Source organism: Haemaphysalis longicornis, unplaced genomic scaffold (genome assembly GCF_048455015.1).
Source record: "Haemaphysalis longicornis isolate Haplotype H1 unplaced genomic scaffold, Haemaphysalis longicornis Haplotype H1 scaffold_3, whole genome shotgun sequence".
NCBI lineage: Eukaryota > Metazoa > Arthropoda > Arachnida > Ixodida > Ixodidae > Haemaphysalis > Haemaphysalis longicornis.
The window spans coordinates 68,902,399-68,920,297 of NW_027526335.1; the positions used below are offsets into that span (position 1 = coordinate 68,902,399).

Genomic DNA, 17,899 nt, shown 5'->3' on the forward strand with positions numbered 1-17,899 from the left:
GCGTTCCGCGGAGTCCGTGTGTAGTCAGGGACCAAATATCAAAGAGGTCCCCCGTCGTTTTTCCACCTAAATTCCGTACATGCAATCGCAATGCCGCTCCCTACCTTTGCCCGCAAGAGTCATTTGATAGGCTTGGTTTATCGAGCGAACCGACGCTCGCTTCACGTTTTCGACGCTCAACAACGATTCGTTTTTTAACGCTGAAAGCACCGCGGGGAAATACTTGTCTAATGATTCGATATGTGCGTGTGTTTATGCTTTGAGGAGCGGAAAATAAGCGCCATGGAATGCAACGCGAAAGCACGCCCATCATTCCTCATTATACACCCACATAATTTTTCCAAGGTGATTTAGCCCTACTGCTCAACACATCACAAAGTCTGCCCTTTTTATTTTCCACAAACAGAACTTCCAACTTACCTCGAATCTGCCGTTTGGGTATTCTCTGTTTCTGTGAAGACCGTTACGTTTCCAGCCAAATGGTGCCAGCAAAATGAGATCGTCTACGCCCAGTAACGCCATTGATGTTAAACCATGGCATCATCCGCAAAAGTGTTAATTAGATTAATTGTCGCTTATCAGTGGGTATACGTGCTACAACTGCCTCAGCAGCACCGCCCTCCCGACGAAATTACATTTTCTAGATTTTGTGCTATAACTCTGTCAAAACATCTGCGTTCAAGCCCCAAATGTACTGCTTTCCTATTTGCCGTCAGATGTTCGGTTAGAAGAACGACTGTTCATGACCTAGTAGCAGCTTTTTTTCGCCTGGCGTTTTCAAAGCCGCAACCGTCATCGACAGCGTGTTCGTGTGAAATATGAGCAGGTTCATTGCGAACTTTGCGTGCATTTGGCAAGCTGATTCATGGCTAACCCTAGGCAGTGGAGAAGAAAGAATTTCTGAAACTGAGCTGACCGACCTTTACTTGTCTATCCTAAAAATGAAGCCCCTTTTATTCCTCAAGCAAGGTCTTTTGTGTGAACGGAACAATAGTGCCAAGAGGCTGTTAATGGTTCCCAAGACATTGCGATTCAATGCAGAAGAAAGTCATCCGGATCCATTTTCCCCGTACAGCTATTTTGCAATCACCCGGGAGTACACAAAAGGCAAGTTAGTTGCGATACATTTCCCACATCAACAAGAGAGAGCGGCAAAGGAGACGGCATTGCGTGACCTTGTCGTCCACGCGCAAACGAATGCGACGTTGGTAGGCAAATATCTCTGACACTGCGGACGACGCCGCGAGGTCCATGGAGCAGTAGCCGGTCGTGGTTGATTTCGTTAGCGCCGGAGATCGCTTCGTCGATGCTCGTGCCACAGGGGTCGGTAATCTCGTTAAGCGCGTCTCTCTTCCCCTCCGCCAGTGCACCGTTTGTCGACGCAATCGCCCCTCGCCATCGCTCTTTGGCATATCTTCTCTTGGCTTTCTCCGTCTGCGCCTCGAGGGGACAAATGTCTACTGGCGCTATTCATTCGCGAGGATGGCCCACATGTCGCCGATAGGCCGTTCGTGCCGGTATTTGTGTTTTCCCGCAGAGCAGCAATGTGTGGCTTCGTGAGCTCGTCGCAAAGTTGCACCCATGGAGAGCGGGCGTTAGACTGTGCTATTCTCCTGGCCGTCCTTTCTTTGGGGCAATTGTTTGCGTTTCCTTCCTGTCGAGACACCCAGCAGCGCCTTCACTCTTTTGTCCAACTAATGCAAACTGGCGCGCGCAACTCTGTCTTGAGCTCTCGATTGTTCCACATTGCTAGAGTTCCCCGTGTAAATCATATAATGCACTGGGGCTCAAGACCTCCACATATCGGTTTAGTGAGTACGGAATACACATCGTCATTTTTCCTAACCTATATTACCGACCACGCATTTGCCAATACCAGAGCGATGATTTCGGAGTAGGGCTTTCGTACTCTACATGTGGGGAATTCCGCAAAGTGTTTCTCACTTTCGCAATTAATGCAAACACGTTGCCTTGAATGAAAGCGAGCAAAGCAGCCTTTCTGCCTTCCGCCGTAGCTATCACCAATTTTGCCGCCTTCCAGAAAGCCGTCAATGACTAATTTTGTTCAATGATGGGCACTCGTGTTTGTGACGCTTCTGACCCTTCAGAATACCAAAAGAATAAATTTTATGGCACAGTCGAAGCTTGCGCAAATGCTTGAGAGGGTTTATTTACGGATGACACCCGATACAAGGGCTGGTCTGAACATCCCGGTGTTGCCCGATTTAAGCGCCTTCTGTGGTACTTCTTCCGCTGACACCTGCGTGATCGCATGCCCTTACGGCTAGATTGGTCAGCCTGGTACAGTATAATGCACGTATCCACGTTGTTCATGTCTTAGTTGTTGTTGTTGCCTGCATTTATTCGTAAAAAGTCTTACACAAGTATTGTCTCGGGTGACAAGGCTAAAGGCACAGTCAAGGTGTAAGGTACGTATACACTGATAGACTGATGGTGTTTCGGTATATGGGCTCCTGGTTCTCCCTTAAACTTATAATTATTAGTTCATCGATTGATTGATTGATTGATTTATTGATTGATTGATTGATTCAATAACTTAACTAAAACAAATATATTTAACTAAGCCTAAGTTTTATTACGACACGTGCCAGATTTGCAAGCTAACCGCTGCTTGTTAGCATGGTGCTAAGTCCCCAACCGGCCACACCGACATGCTAGCCAGAACACACAGACTTCTGTTCCTAATTGAGGAGAATATGAGTGAAATGCGCAAGTGAAATAAGACGTTACCTGCACCAGAGCGTCTACTGTCCTTTTCGCGCCCTACCTGCACAGAATCAGCGCAAAGCAGAATGCACTCAGCGCTACACGTCAGTCGTCAAATTTCCCTCAAGGAGGCGTTAGCTTTGGCGAAAATACATCCACAGTAATTGCACTAAAGTAGCATAGAAGTAACCTGACCTGTTTCTTGCCAAGTTCCCCTGTCGTTCCTCGGGTGTCCACAGTTTTTTCCTTTACCAATTATTAGATGCGAAGCAGCTTATGGTCGAGCCTGTTCCCTCCGCCGTTGTGTGGGCGCCGTTGTGCGGCGTCCACACCCCCAATGCGCATGCCTGGCCAGGCACCGCTGATGATGATTGTGGCAGGATGCCCCTAGGGATTGGCCAACCAAAGAATCCATCACGAGATAGCTTCGCGTTGAACCACCGTCGTCATCTTCCCGTAGGGGAACTCTGAGTAGTATGCGAAGCATTCCTCCTCTCCTCTCCTCCTCTCCTCTCCGGCATTCCTCCTCTCCTCTCCTAAGCTCCTCTCCTCTCCGGGATTGCCCAACGAATGGCAACACCTGTGGCTCCACGCGCGATGATGCTATATAATAATGCGAAGCAGCTTAGGGTTAGAGACGTGACGGTAGCCGCTGCATACTCCGCTGGGGGCGCCACTGTAGATCCGCGGTACAAATTGATTGATTGATTGATTGATTGATTGATTGATTGATTGATTCAATAACTTAACTAAAACAAATATATTTAACTAAGCCTAAGTTTGATTACGACATGTGCCAGAAAAGAATCCATCACGAGATAGCTTCGCGTTGAACCACCGTCGTCATCTTCCCGTAGGGGAACCCTGAGTAGTATGCGAAGCATTCCTCCTCTCCTCTCCTCCTCTCCTCTCCGGCATTCCTCCTCTCCTCTCCTAAGCTCCTCTCCGGGATTGCGCAACGAATGGCAACACCTGTGGCTCCACGCGCGATGATGCTATATAATAATGCGGAGCAACTTAGGGTTAGAGACGTGACGGTAGCCGCTGCATACTCCGCTGGGGGCGCCACTGTAGCTCCGCGGTACAAATGACGCGCGCGCGCGCTCCGCTCCCCTCATTCTCCTCCCGCAACGCCGCGATCGAACTGAAAACTAATGGGAACTTGAGTCAAACCCATGGCTGCCTCGCATACTACTCAGGGTTCCCCTACGGCAAGATGGTGAAATGTTTTGCTTTTCTTATGGCATATTCGGTTGGGCGTTTACGAGCGGCCGCACCTTCGGTTGGAAGAATTCGAGCGCTCGAACTACCTTCGGTTGGTTGTTTCGGAGCGTCAACCTCCGACCCGGAGCGCTCCCGACCGCTCTAACTTCGAAGTGAGAGCGTGGCGCGATCTGGCCGGGAGGACGGGTCACGTGACACAAAACGTCGCGGTTTACCCAGCGGCTTCCCGCGCTGGCTGCACGGTGTCGCTACAGGTGCGCTGCTCCGAGATCACCGATGCATTCGGTTGGTACGCTGCCTCTCGCGCTCTGATTGCGAGCTGCCATGGCACGGGATGACTCCGAGCCAGAGGACCGGAGCGGCCAACCGAATACGCCATTAAATAAAACTGTTCGATGATCCCACGACGTGATGTGAAATAACAACAATGCTATGGGGATAATCAGGCGATAACAAGCAAAAAGCGGTCGCTTGGTGTGACGTGCTCCTAGACCATACAATTTAATTAGATAACAAAAACTGGTTTTAAGCTGTGCACCGTTTACAGTCGCTCAGCGGCGGTTGGGTGAACGAACGCTAAAGGTCGCGTGGCGTAACGCTTCGCGCTGGTGTCAGCGGGTCACGCGGGCTCTACTCCTCTTTCGACTAATGTCGCAAGCCCCTCTCACACGGACAATTTCAAACGCACGGTGAGAAATGGGTGCCCCCTTTTGAGTCATCTGCCTTGGCGGACATTGTTTATCCAGATATAAAATTGGCTTTTCCGCGAAGCACTGTCTCGCACTAAAAGCACATTTACCACTTGCATGCTAAAGATAACGCAGCTAGAGCTGCGCTCTAAAAAGACGATAACAACTTTATTAAAGATTGCTCCGGATGTTAAAGTACCTTAAATCGGGAAAACAATCTGGCCCATACCCATCTGCGCTGTATTTTTACACATTCTGCATCCGACAGCGTCTGGCTCGGTCGGTTTGTTCCGCGCGTATTCGGCGCTTCTTCAGTGCTGATTGGCTCGTGTTGTAACCAGGTCTTTTACGTCACGAGAAAAAAAAATAGAGGGAAATAGGACAGGAAAAACCCAGCTTGAATTGCTCGTTTTCAAATAAACAGATCATAGTTTGTCGTCGAACAAAAACCAAAAGGGCAAAGAAAAATGAAATCTCTTAGATAAAACTCAACGCCTTCGGCGTTCTTTTTCTTACCAGTTTCAAAAAGCAACAAAATTATTTCACAGTTACTTTTGGTTTGTTTTATTCATTCTTTATAATGTCGACTAGGGCATTACTCATTAAACTGCGAAGTGAGGTAATTTAATCTAGTTCTTAAAACACTAGCGCACGGAAGTTATTAGTCGCATTATTCGCAAGCGACAAATGCAACCTACAAACCCTAAAAGGCTTACGAAAAAATTGGCCGCGTATCTGCTCCTTTCGTTGCAAATGTCGTCAAAAGACGATAGTCTTTGTAGACATTCGCCAAGGAAATGCCCCCTTTTGCTTTCCTGCTCACCTCTCATACCGTTCCTGTACCGTCACTCTCATCTCAAGGTAAACACAGTAAAGGTTTGCGCAAGGCGATTTGAATTTACCGCGTTCCACTGCTACACGCCAGGTTCCTCGATGCCAGCGCTGCAGTACGGCGGAGACGCGCGTGAATGGAGGCGGCCGACTACAAGGTTTATAGAACCGCGTGGCCATGCTCCACGTGCATTCCAAGCAGAACGTGGAACCTAGCTAGTGGAACGTTTCGTTGCTGTTGCCGCATGATTTTTCATATGCCGCCAGGAGGCGGCGGTTTCCCGCAGTACATGTAGAATATCATTTGTTATCGAAAAACCAAGCATCCATGAATTTTTTAATAAAGGAACACTGTAAATATCCCTTGTGTACTAATTTGCTGTCTTATATTTGCGTAATGTCTTGTTCTTGTTCAACAAAGTTGACAAGTATGAACATATAAACTGGGCTTAGACGCTCACATTGGGCTGTGAGTATATAAGACTATTGCGCAGTATGCATTTAACTTTGGCCGGGTGGCTGAATCGAGTCACAGACAGACAGACGGACAGACAGACATACAGACAGACCAAAATTTCTGGGTTTAAGTAGCCCAAGAAAGACTATCGTCCTTAAAAATCGTTTGCCTCGTTCGTCCCCTTCACCCAAAGTAGGGAGGTAGCTTCGTCGACAGGACACGAAAATTCATTCTCTAAAACCTATCTGCGCGTGCCTCTGAAGCGTACTTGCTTATATCTCCCTGCACTTTTGCTCCGCCCTGAAGTGTAACCACAATAGCGTGAAGCACGTTGTTGGGCTAGTTGGTGTTCCATGATAACAATAAAACTGCGCAAAATTAGTTGTGAGTCTGCGCCTGGTTTGTTGTCCTCTTCTTCCGTCCCGTCCTTTTGCGCAGTTTTATTGTTACCACAATAGCGTCCTAAGTTTTCGCTCTTTCGTTTTCCCTCCTCTGCACTCCACCCTCAACCTGCTTGGATAGGGGGCGATCCCAACTCCCGTGCTGAACGCTAGGTCGCAGGTTCGATTCCCGGCAAGGGTGCTGGAAAAATAATCTTTTTTTTTGTGATGTAGGCACATTCTTCAATCTAGGACAAGCTATTTGTGCCATTTTAAACCCCCTATACGTGATTTGAGGCGTCATATCTGGGATTCATGATGAGAACCGTGCGAAGGGGAATTGCAAAAAGTAGACAGGAATTCGTAGCGTGTATTTATTTAATTACATATTTATTCCGCAATATGGAAAGCTAGACTAGATTGATTGATTGTAGGGTTTGACGCGCCGGTGCTACACAGGTGATGAGGCACCGTAGTGGGGGGCTCCAGATTTATTTTGACCACCTGGGGATCTTTAACTTGCGTCGAAATCTCGAAAACACGCGCGTTTTTCATTTTTGCCTCCATCAGAAAAGCGGCCGCTGCGGCCGGGAATACAACCCGCGTCCTGTTGCACAAGCTAGACTCGCTAGCCACAGCAGGATAGGAATAATCGCCATGCATAGATTTAGTACACAGAAATTATTTTGAATACAAGGTACCGCTGTCCATTCACGTTGCATCAACACAGCATAATACACCGCACAAAAAGGTTGCAATAAACAAACTCAGTATTCTTCAGAGGTGTCGAAAAACTTCCGACGGCCTGGAAAAATGACTTCCGGGAGTTCTCTGCTATCGGATTTGGTTTTGGAGAAGAAGCTATGTTGAAATACACCAGTTCGGGGCGACGTCATCTCCGACAAAAGTCTGAGGGAGGGTCGTGTTTTTTGCGCACATAGCGAATTTAGAAGATTCGGCAATGTTCTCCTAAGTGTATTATTCTTTCTTATTCGGAAATATTAAACGCGGTTCTTTTTAAACTTTGAGAGGCCAATTTTGTTAAATAGATAAAGGTGGCTTCAAGGGAGTGCAGGGCCCCCTGAACTTGCGCCCCCACGCCCCCCCCCCCCTTAAAAAAATAATTTATCATCTTTGAATTCGATTGTCATCCTCTGTCATACTCTGGGTGGTGATCCTCTTGGTTCCAGCATGTCTACAGATATGTTTATGTCCACATTTTGTACCTCCGACGTACATCCCAACTTCAACCTGGGGAAAGTTCTGTTAGGTAGGAGCTTCACGTAGTTCGCGAAGATTTGATATTACGGCTGAAAAAGCATAACTCTTCCAAATCCGCTGAACTAATTTTGAAATATGAGCAGTCGGATTTACGTTATGGGGTTATCATCACACAGAAGTACGTATATTTCGCCAAAAATTCTAAAACTCGTATACAAAACCACATTTGTGTTTCCTACGTGCGACTGTGAATTTTTTTGTTATTCTAGCAGACGAAAGTACGGCTATCAATGACACTGAAGTTCTTGAAGTATAGTAGACAAAATAAGGCAGCGTGTCGATGTAGAGAAAGATCAAGTTAGCGATTGCGTGCTGGATACGACTTTATTGGCGCGCTCGAAAAAAAGCGCTGTTCGTTTACTTATTTCGTTGACTTGGTTTGTTGTTGAGACTGTGCTCTGCCTCGAGTGTCAACTTTTTCTAGTAGGGACGAAGTTGTAACGGATGCCAGTGAAAACGTTCTATAGGGATGGAAGAATACTCTGTTAGAGAGCGCATGCTATATTCTTCCAAAAACCATTGAGCTTTAGACGCACCTATAAACTTGGTTTTACCGCTCACAGACTATTCCTGTGAAATTGTTGACTTCCTAATTTTGCGTTGACTTCTGCTCTATTCAGCCATTGTCGACAAGGGGTACAAAAATACCGGCTCAATTGGGTGGTATTTTGCTGAAGCATGTCAAGCCGCTGTCTGGACGCGTGTAACACAGTACATTCGATGAACACATTATACATTTTGATGTTGTTATATTGTTATTACCACTGATGGTTCGCAGTATGAAACTAAAGCAACTGTGCCCATTTGCTCTTGTGACCTGGACTTGAGCTCTCCCTTTATATTTCGAGATTTCACGACCAGCAGAATTACTTGCCGTGGCTCTGGGTAGAAAAAAAAAATAAAAGAATCCAAACTTTGTGTTTACTTTTATTCTTCTGACTGTTTGTGCTGTTGTGCTTCCTTTGATGGTAATTTAAAATATTTGTAACTAAGAACTTTTGGGCACTCTTTTCAAAATCTCGTTCAGACAAAATTGCACTCAGAATTATGTTCGTCAGGCTGGGCAAAACTTTTCCTGCAACGTCGTGACCAAAGGTATATCAAACCCATTTCCTGAAGCCGATTGCGAATGCGTACGGTTGCTTTCTTGGCTATGAGATCTGTACGGTTTTCTTCTTACACAGTCAGCTGCTGTACCACGCGGGCAGACAAGGGGGGGGGGGGGTTGCGACGGGAAAAGGAAAGAAAATTCACTGGGGATATTTTGCGCTCGGCAGGGAGCTCACCTGCATACAACCCAGTGCAGGGGAAGGGAAGTAGAGGGGGAGTGATAGGATAAAGTAGAAAGAGAGATAGAGAGAAGACGGGCTTCGTGCCAACTTGGCTCAAAACCCTCAAGCGTGCTTCCCCGTCCACTCACGAGCAACACGGCGAAGCTCACCTAAGAAATCGACGAATAAAGTTCTTGTAAACGCTGGATACAAAATAAAGAAGAATTGAGATGGTTTGGATGTGCCAACCACGAAATATCGTGCGAAAGCGGTGTACATTGAAGCTTCTAAAGCATTGTCAAATACACCACCGTTGGCATGTGCTACTCGGCGAGTATGTAGTACTTTGGTAGCCTTCAGAGTCGGCACACAGGAATTAGAATACCCGCACAAATTTCATGTGGCCGACCCGCCTAGTGTTGCGGGCTGATTGATTGATTGATTGATTGATTGATTGATTGATTGATTGATTGATTGATTGATTGATTGATTGATTGATTGATTGATTGATTGATTGATTGATTGATTGATTGAAATTTTTGTAGAGTTGATTAGGCGTTTTCTAACGCATTTCCCAATACACATCTGTGTGATTGTGCCAATGTCGGCGAGCTTGATTTGAGTTCCATAATACACATACGCGTGTGTATATTGAATACAGGCGTAGAGGCGTCATCGGCATCATACTTCTCTCTTTGTGCATCATACTTCTCTATTAGATGCGAAGCAGCTTATGGTCGAGCCTGTTCCCTCCGCCGTTGTGTGGGCGCCGTTGTGCGGCGTCCACACCCCCACTGCGCATGCCTGGCCAGGCACCGCTGACGATGATTGTGGCAGGATGCCCCTAGATATTGGCCAACCAAAGAATCCATCACGAGATAGCTTCGCGTTCAACTACCGTCGTCATCTTCCCGTAGGGGAACCCTGAGTAGTTTGCGAGGCATTCCTCCTCTCCTCTCCAGCATTCCTCCTATCCTCTCCGAAGTTCCTCTCCTCTCCAGGATTGCGCAACGAATGGCAGCAGCTGCGGCTCCGCACGCGATAATAGACAGATTTAGTTGGGCGTTCCGGGCGTTAGCGTATTGCTGGGCGTAAAGCGGAGCGTACGCTCGTCGCGACGCGCCCATGGATAGTTTTAGTACAGCGTTTTTCGTAGCGTGCGCTAACGCTTGTGGCGTCACCTGTTGAACCCAACGCGAAGTACCCAAATTTAACCTTGCGGCGCCACCTGTTGAACCCAACGCGAAGTACCCAAATTTAACGTCTTTTACGTGGCTAATCAAGGCAAACTGTAGCTGGACGGCGTTTCTTTTTTTTTTTTTTTTCAATGCGTTGACGCTGGTTTCGATTGTAAAAATCTTGCATGTGCGATAAAAAATACCCTCTTACCTTGATTCAGTATTAGGGAAAAATATGATACACCCGTCGACGCCGAAGTTTTGAAGCAACACGCAGTGCTCGGGATACTCACTTTATTCAGCTCTGAAATATAGCAGGACCATGCGACAAATACAACTGAGCATGGCATGCGACGCTAATGCGACGCGCCAAATGAAACAGCGGTTAGGCTGGCACGGCGGTTTGGTGATACACTTCACCCGGGTGTAGCAACTCAATAAGATGCACGATGCGTTCCTATTACTCACTTCCTCTTATTCGTGGAGTCCAACTACAAATCCTTCACGTTTCACACGGTAGCGCAACGTCCTCGGCTCGCACCCGAGGGCGCGACGACGGCGCAGGCGAAAATTCTTGAATTCCCTAAATGGAGGCCGCCGATCTGCACCAACACTGCGCGCATTCCACCGCCGCGACACGCACACAAACACCACCGCCCGCTTCGGGAGCCATCCAGGTTGTCCTTGGTCGCTCATTTCTGGTCTGCATGCCTGTTGGAACTGAAACGTTGTCGCCTAACGAGAAAAACACGCGACGGTCCGCGTTTTCAGTCGGGGAACCTCCTGCCACGACCGGCCGCCGACATCGCCGAGGCAGCAGCCGTTTTGAAAGCAAGGGGCCTCCCAGCAGGTCCGCAGCGCCCCGCAAGCGCCCCGCAAGCGCCCCGGAGCATACGCTCCCAGCCGTTGCGTGCGTAGCACCGCATCGTCGGGGCGTTTACGTAGCGTACTGCGCATGCGCAGTCGCGAGCCGCCCCGCCGGGGCGTACGCTCGTCCGGAGCGCGCGCCCAACTAAATCTGCGAAGCAGCTTAGGGTGAGAGACACGACGGTAGCCGCTACATACTCCGCTGGGGGCGCCACTGTAACTCCGCGGTATAAATGACGCGCGCGCGCGCTCCACTCCCCTCATTCCCCTCCCGCAACGCCGCGATCGAACTGAAAACTAATGGGAACTTCAGTCGACCCCATGGCTGCTTCGCATACTACTCAGGGTTCCCTTACGGGAGGATGGTGAATTTTTTTTCCCGTAACTGCGACTAACAAAGAACCTTCGCACACTGCCTCGGTTAAGCCTACGTTTCGGCTTAACGGCTATTAACCCAAACATTAAGCTTAGCTTAGCTACCTGCTGTGCATTGCAAAACTCATTGAACGCAACCTGAGGGTACAGCTAGCGGCTTAACGTGACGCCGGCGTTGCTCTCCACCTCCTTCCGCTCCGTCGCAAGCAGCTGTGTCGGCTCCTTAGCAACGCTGACGCGGTCGCTAAGGCTTCATCATTCATACGGAAAATTCAGGAAGGTTGGCTAGATCTACTTTCGCACAACAAATATTGCCGCGTAATCGCGGTGACGTGATGCGTATTGACGGTGTCAGCTGTATTCAGGCGAAAGCCTCAAATTTCTGCGTTTCAAGCACGCGCGTTCTGAAGTGCAGAAAGTAGGTGGCCCAGAAAATTTGCGAGAGCATGGGAGCGTGAGGTGGGGGTCGCGCGCAAGGAAAGTGTTCGAGCCGGTGACCGTGAGTCTGAGATGGGGCGCCAGCAGACGGACACTGAAAGTTCAAGAGCAGACCAACAGATGGTCCAACCAGGCTTTCGTATTCACATTTCTAGAAAGCTCTGTGCATGCCCCAAATTTTTTTTGTCAATTTCTAGATTGGACAATTCATTGATATTGCGCAATGATGTGATTTGACATGGTATTACGACTTGATGTCACTCGATAAGTCTCTACCTTTCGTTGATATCGAGCTGATGTGTGAGGAGAAGCAGGGGCTAATATTAAGGTGAGCATTTGTAAAAAGTGTAGATGGAGAAGCTCGAGGCCGTTATATTTATCTTTGCGCGTTTTAAAAATGTGAGGGCTATAATGAAAGAAAATACAACAGTATTGAGTTCACATTTACGAACCCGAAATACCTGCTTTATCTTCGGAGATTATCGCTAAGCGAGTCGTAGCATAAACAAAACGAACACTATACCAGTGCCCCGGAAAGGACTGTAGTTTCCACATGCCATTTTCTATAAGACGTTCTAGGTATGCCTCAAGATGCTCAGTTTGATACATACCTCGCAAGTATTTTATATTGAATTTACAGCATTCCCTTTTTCTCCGGCAGTTTCGTCGTTCGTTTGCTGTGCCTGGAGCTGGTCGTGACATTGCAACTGCGACGCCGGCCTGTCGGTGAGTACAAAGAGCTGCTATTTGTTTTTACTGTCGGTTTAATTACTTGGTCAGCTAGCTGCTTCCTTGTGCCACGGGTATTGAAAACACTGTGGGAGCACGCACGGATGACACGACAGAAATCAGCAGCTCATCTCCCAAGCACTGAAAGACGACTGCTGCTAAGACACCGCATAAGCTGGTATTCAAGCGGTGACGTCACACAGCGGTGGTGCCATGGTATGTCCTCGTCGTGTGAGTGGGCGATGTGATCTTGAAGAACCATCGTCCTCGCACACCCTGATATAGGTGGCTAGTCCCTTCTACCTGTCCGCCACTGTTCTTTATACGAGTATACATAAACCGCTTGTGCCTCTTAGTGAAGCTGTCACCGGGGGTTGCATTATAAGGCCATGTCCGTAACAGCAGCTGCGGGCCTATATAAAGTGAACGCTGGCTCTGCTAGGTGGGGTCATGTAACCGTGATCGTACGCGAATTTTTCTCCCTAAATGCACTTTCACTACAACTTTGCGCGGACAAACGTTGTAGACACGCTGGATGTTTCGACTGTCTCAAGGCAAAGGTAATTCAAATGAGGGTTGATAATGGTAACCCTAAAAACTCCAACTCCGACAACCCATTTGTTGTGGTGGTATACAGATGGCCACAGTCAAGTCAACGGAGATTGATGAGTGGGAAGGCGTTCTCTGTAGTGCCTTGCTGTCAAGCACCGGAGTGCACGGGCCAGTGGAACGTCACTGCCGACAGTGTATAAAATGGACTGTCTAATAAATACAAGAGGGCTTTTTAGGGTATGGGTTACATAAAAGCAGCGTCATTCTTTTACTCGCACCACCACTCCATAAGTAGCGGGAGCGACACCAAAGAATTTTTTTACCTTGCTGTTCTCGTGTTTAAAAGGTAATTGGCGTTCCTCACGTTTGCTCTTGTCGCAGGCACCGCTGTTGCTAAGGGCTTTTTAATGCTTACTTAATAAATCATCAAAATCGTAAAAAAACATATTTTATGAAAATCCTGTGTAATTCCTATTGCTACGCTTCTAAGTTTCTCTAATCTTGCGTTTCCTTGGTTGCATTGAAGGACCATGTTTTTGTAACTTTCTACATATATATGGTTATTATTTGTTTCTTCACGGGTAATCACGTCGGGGCGCTGGAATAAACGAACCTTGGTGGTTGCGTTACTTCAGTCAAAGTTTAAAGATAATTTGGTTATGGTATTTTTTTATTGTGTCAGTTTTTTAGTTAGTCATGTCAGAACGCCTGCTTAAATAGACCCTTATGACGACATTATTCACGTACCATAATTATTTTGTTTTTATTTTGTTAAAAATGTTCTTGGTTTATCACGTGAAGGCAGTGCATTGAACAGGCTTTAGCGACTGTCAGCTCCCTTTTTATAATTATTAAGTAGGCTTTGCTCTAAACCCAAGTGCATTGCTACTAAAACATTGTCAGGAGCATTTCTATCAGTAGTATATATCCATAGATGAAGAGCCTAATGTCTTTGGAATAAATACTTTCAGTTGCCCAGCAAAACGGTCCATACCGGGGCTGTTTAGGGTTGTTGTAGTTTCATTTATTCGAGACAATTCTTACAGAAGTATTGCCTCTGGTGACAAGGCTAAAGAAAACAAATACCTGGCGAGGCCATGCCATGCATAAGGCGGCTTCACAAATACACCCAAACGCATTGCTGGCTCATTGAGTCACGCGTTTTTTATTTCTTAAATTTTTTCTTATTTATCCTCTGTGAAGGTACCAGTCATCTGAATATGCACTATTACAACAATCACATCTGTTGTCTTGGCGAAATACACCTTCATGTCGATGTCGCATGTATAAGGCACGACGCTAAAAGCCCAACGTTTTTGCGTTGGGTAGGCACCAATGAATGAGTCTTTGGGCAGCTGCTTCACTACCTGTTCTCACGCATAGGCGGCAGCCCGTTCTGACGGGAAACTGACTGACGTAACGGGAATGAATGAGAGAGAGAGAGAGAGAGAGAGAGAGAGAGAGAGAGAGAGAGAGAGAGAGAGAGAGAGAGAGAGAGAGAGAGAGAGAGAGAGAGAGAGAGAGAGAGAGAAGAGAGAGAGAGAGAGAGAGAGAGAGAGAGAGAGAGAGAGAGAGAGAGAGAGAGAGAGAGAGAGAGAGAGACATCTTTAATGGGCAAGTGAGGTAGGTCAGCCAGGCTGGGCGCCCGACTTGCTACACCAAATGGGGGTGATGGTGGGATGAAAATATATGAAAACTCTCACTTACACATGAATACTCAAACACACAGATGTACACAAAAAGCACACACACAATCAGGCGATATAGTCATTTGTCGAAGAGTTTATAGCTCACTCACAAGTCCAGTGGTCCGGAGGAACGTTAAGAGCGCTTTTGTTGCGAGACTTGCCATGCCGGTTGTAAGCCAGGGCTTAAGGAGGTGCCACGAAGAGATGTGGGCGGACGCGGGTAGGCCCAGAGAAACCTTGACGTGGTACGCTCAAGTTCGTAGTGAGGACACGTGTACAGAACTTGTTTCAGGTCCTCGCGAACTGTACAAAGGTGAGGCATAAAGGTGAGTAAGCCTGGCGAAGTTTAAAAAGTAAAGGCTTAGTGTAAGCCACATTGAGCCGGATACGATGCAGGACAGCTTCATCTCGCTTGCACAGACCGCTTGGCATCCGAAATCGGCACTCTGGGTCTATTGTGTGCTACGGAACGTAGGTCTTATTTGGGTCGGTCCACAGCAATCGCTGAGAGCTCTTGGCAACCGATGACACCAGAGTCGTTCCGTCTCGCCTTGTGAAAGGCACTGGAGTAATAATTGGGCTGAAATGCGCTGATGCAGCAGCTCTGTCGGCCTCGTCGTTGCCAGCCACACCACATTGGCATCAAAGCCACTGCAGAGCAACGACATGGTGGTCGCTGAAGATTACCCATGCGGAACTGGAGCAGTTAAAATGTGTTGCAATGCAGCACGCAGGGCCGTAAGTTCAGTGACCATTGACGAAGTTTTATGAACTAGTTTTGCGGTAATTTTTGTGCGGGTTGATGGGATCCATATTCCGATGGCAGGCGGTGTATCCATCACCCAGCCATCTGTGAAAATGTGAGTGTAATTTTGGTAGGTAGTTGCGATGTGCTGCAATGAAACGAATTTCAGAGCAGGCAGAGGCAACTTAGCTTTGCTATGGATGCCGGTAACGGTTAGTGTTCTTTTCCAGGAGGCACATGTCCATGGTGGCTGGGTACGCTCTGGTAGGCTCTGATACAATGCTGGTAATAAGGCACGTACCTCGGCTTCCGATTCACAAGCCAGCGGATGGTCGACAGTCCTGGTCACAAACCGCAAGCGTGCACGAAGGAGTTCTTGCTGGCAGAGAACCGTTGGAGAGAGGCGCCTACTCTCCCTGAGAATCCCAAGGGTTGAAGTATTTTTAGGCACCCCAAGGCACACACGAAGCACTTTGGCTTGTAAGCCTTCTAGAAGCCGGGAGTTCATTTTTGTAAGAGGCTCGAGGGCAGGCATGCTGTAGCGAAGCAATCCCTCGAAGAGTGCATTGTAGAGCCTGATGAGAGGCGCCACCGAGCAAACTCCCGCGCTGCTGGAGATCATGTGGAAGATCGATGTGTACGCCTCAAGCTTGCTCCTCAGTTGCCGTATATGTGGGGACCACGCCATGGTCTTGTCAAAAGTCACTCCTAGAAATTTGTGGCTGTCAACGTAAGATACAGGAGCTCCTCCAAGTTTAAGGAGATACCAGAAGAGATCCTGCCTGGTGAAGGCTATCGCAGCAGACTTCTCCGCCGATATTTCGAGGCCACGTGCTGCCAGAAAGGCTGCCATTTAGTTAATGGCCCATTGAAGCCTTGCGCGCAAAATCCGCCGGTTGCTTCCTGAGCACCAAATGCATATGTCGTCAGCATAAAGGGAAATTTGAACGCATGGCGGCAAGCACTGCTCGATTCCAATTAGGCAAGTGTTAAATAACGTCGGGCTTAAAATTTCTCTCTGGATGACACCTCGACGCGCAGTGTGAAGTGCTGGGTCACCAACTTGAGTGGACATGTATACTGACCTGCCTGATAGATAATTGCAGAGCCATACGTACATTCGGAATCGAACTCGACGGCCGTCAAGGCTATCTGGATAGCTTCATGTGACACAGAATCAAACGCTGCTTTAACATCGACAAACACTGCAATGGTGATGTGATGCAAGGCCTTGGCTCGCTTGACATGACTAACGAGGGCCAAAACATTGCCAATGCTGCTCCTGCCTTTTCTCACACCAGACATCTGCTGAGGATATATGTGTCTGTTCGTCAAGTCCCAATTGAGGAGTAGGTGCACCATTTTCTCTGTAAGCTTACCGACACAACTCAGCAGAGTAATCGGTCGGTAAGAGTTGATGTCCGTGTGTGCCTTTTCGGGTTTAAGAACAGGTACAACAAGACCCAATTTCAAGCTAGCCTCTAAACATCCGGACTCCCAGAAATGATTGAAAACGGCAAGTAGGAATGTTTCGTTCTTTTTGCCCAGGTGAGGCAATGCTGCGTACGTAATGCCGTCAGGGCCAGGATTCGAATCTCGGTTAACCTACCTAAGCCCAGCAAACAGTCCGGCCATTGTGAAGGGAACATCTGTGTTAGCAGCATTACATTGCGAAGTGTCGATGCAGCGTGGACCAAGTGCTGATGCGGTTGTTGGTGCCGCAGTGATTTTGACGCAAAATTCTTCCGCTACATTCACAACACTAAGACGCCGCTTGAGGGCTATAGCCTCGAAGGGACGCCGTTGTGTTGGCTGTATTTGAAGGGTTCGAATCAGGCTCCATATTCGAGAAAGCGGCCTTCGAGGGTCCAGTTTGGATTAGACTTTCTTCCATTCTCGTTTGGCTAATATTTGTAGGTGTTTTTGAATTTGTTTCTGCACAGGCCTGGAAGCGCGTATGCCTTCTGATGACTTCGTTTTCCGAGCCCATCGTTCTGCCCTACGACGTAACGCGCGGAGTTTTTTCGTATTTTCGTACTGAAGTGACAGCCTGACTTAGCCCCATTTTTATTCTTCCTTCTCTCTTTCTGTATCTTTCTAACACTCTGATCTGTCCTTCCATTCCCCATCTACTTCTCTTCCGCCGAGCTGGGTTGTATGCAGGCTACCTCTCTACCTAGATAAATAATATTGCCAGTACACTTACTTTCCTTTTTCCCCTTCGAATCCTAACGACTACAACTATACTTACACGTTAAAATTAATACCACCACCACACCACCGATTCTTATCATTATCGTCGTCACCATCACCGTCGTCGCCGCAATCTTCATCATAATCGCCGTCGCCATCCTCCTCCTCCTCCATATCTTCCTCCTCCTCATAATCATCATCATCATCATTATTATTATCATCGTCGTCGTCTTGGTGTGTACCCACAGGAGTATGAAGGCCTTTCTTATTACTT

General features: G+C 47.7%; 1 long non-coding RNA gene across 1 annotated transcript in view; it reads left to right on the plus strand.

The window, feature by feature from the left end:
* LOC144173284 (uncharacterized) overlaps nt 1-12,446 on the plus strand; it is a 187,511-nt gene extending 175,065 nt beyond the window's left edge. The window contains exon 3 of the long non-coding RNA XR_013323216.1: nt 12,380-12,446. This is a non-coding gene — a long non-coding RNA (uncharacterized LOC144173284). The remainder of the gene's footprint in view (nt 1-12,379) is intronic.
* The last annotated feature ends 5,453 nt before the right edge of the window (nt 12,447-17,899 follow it).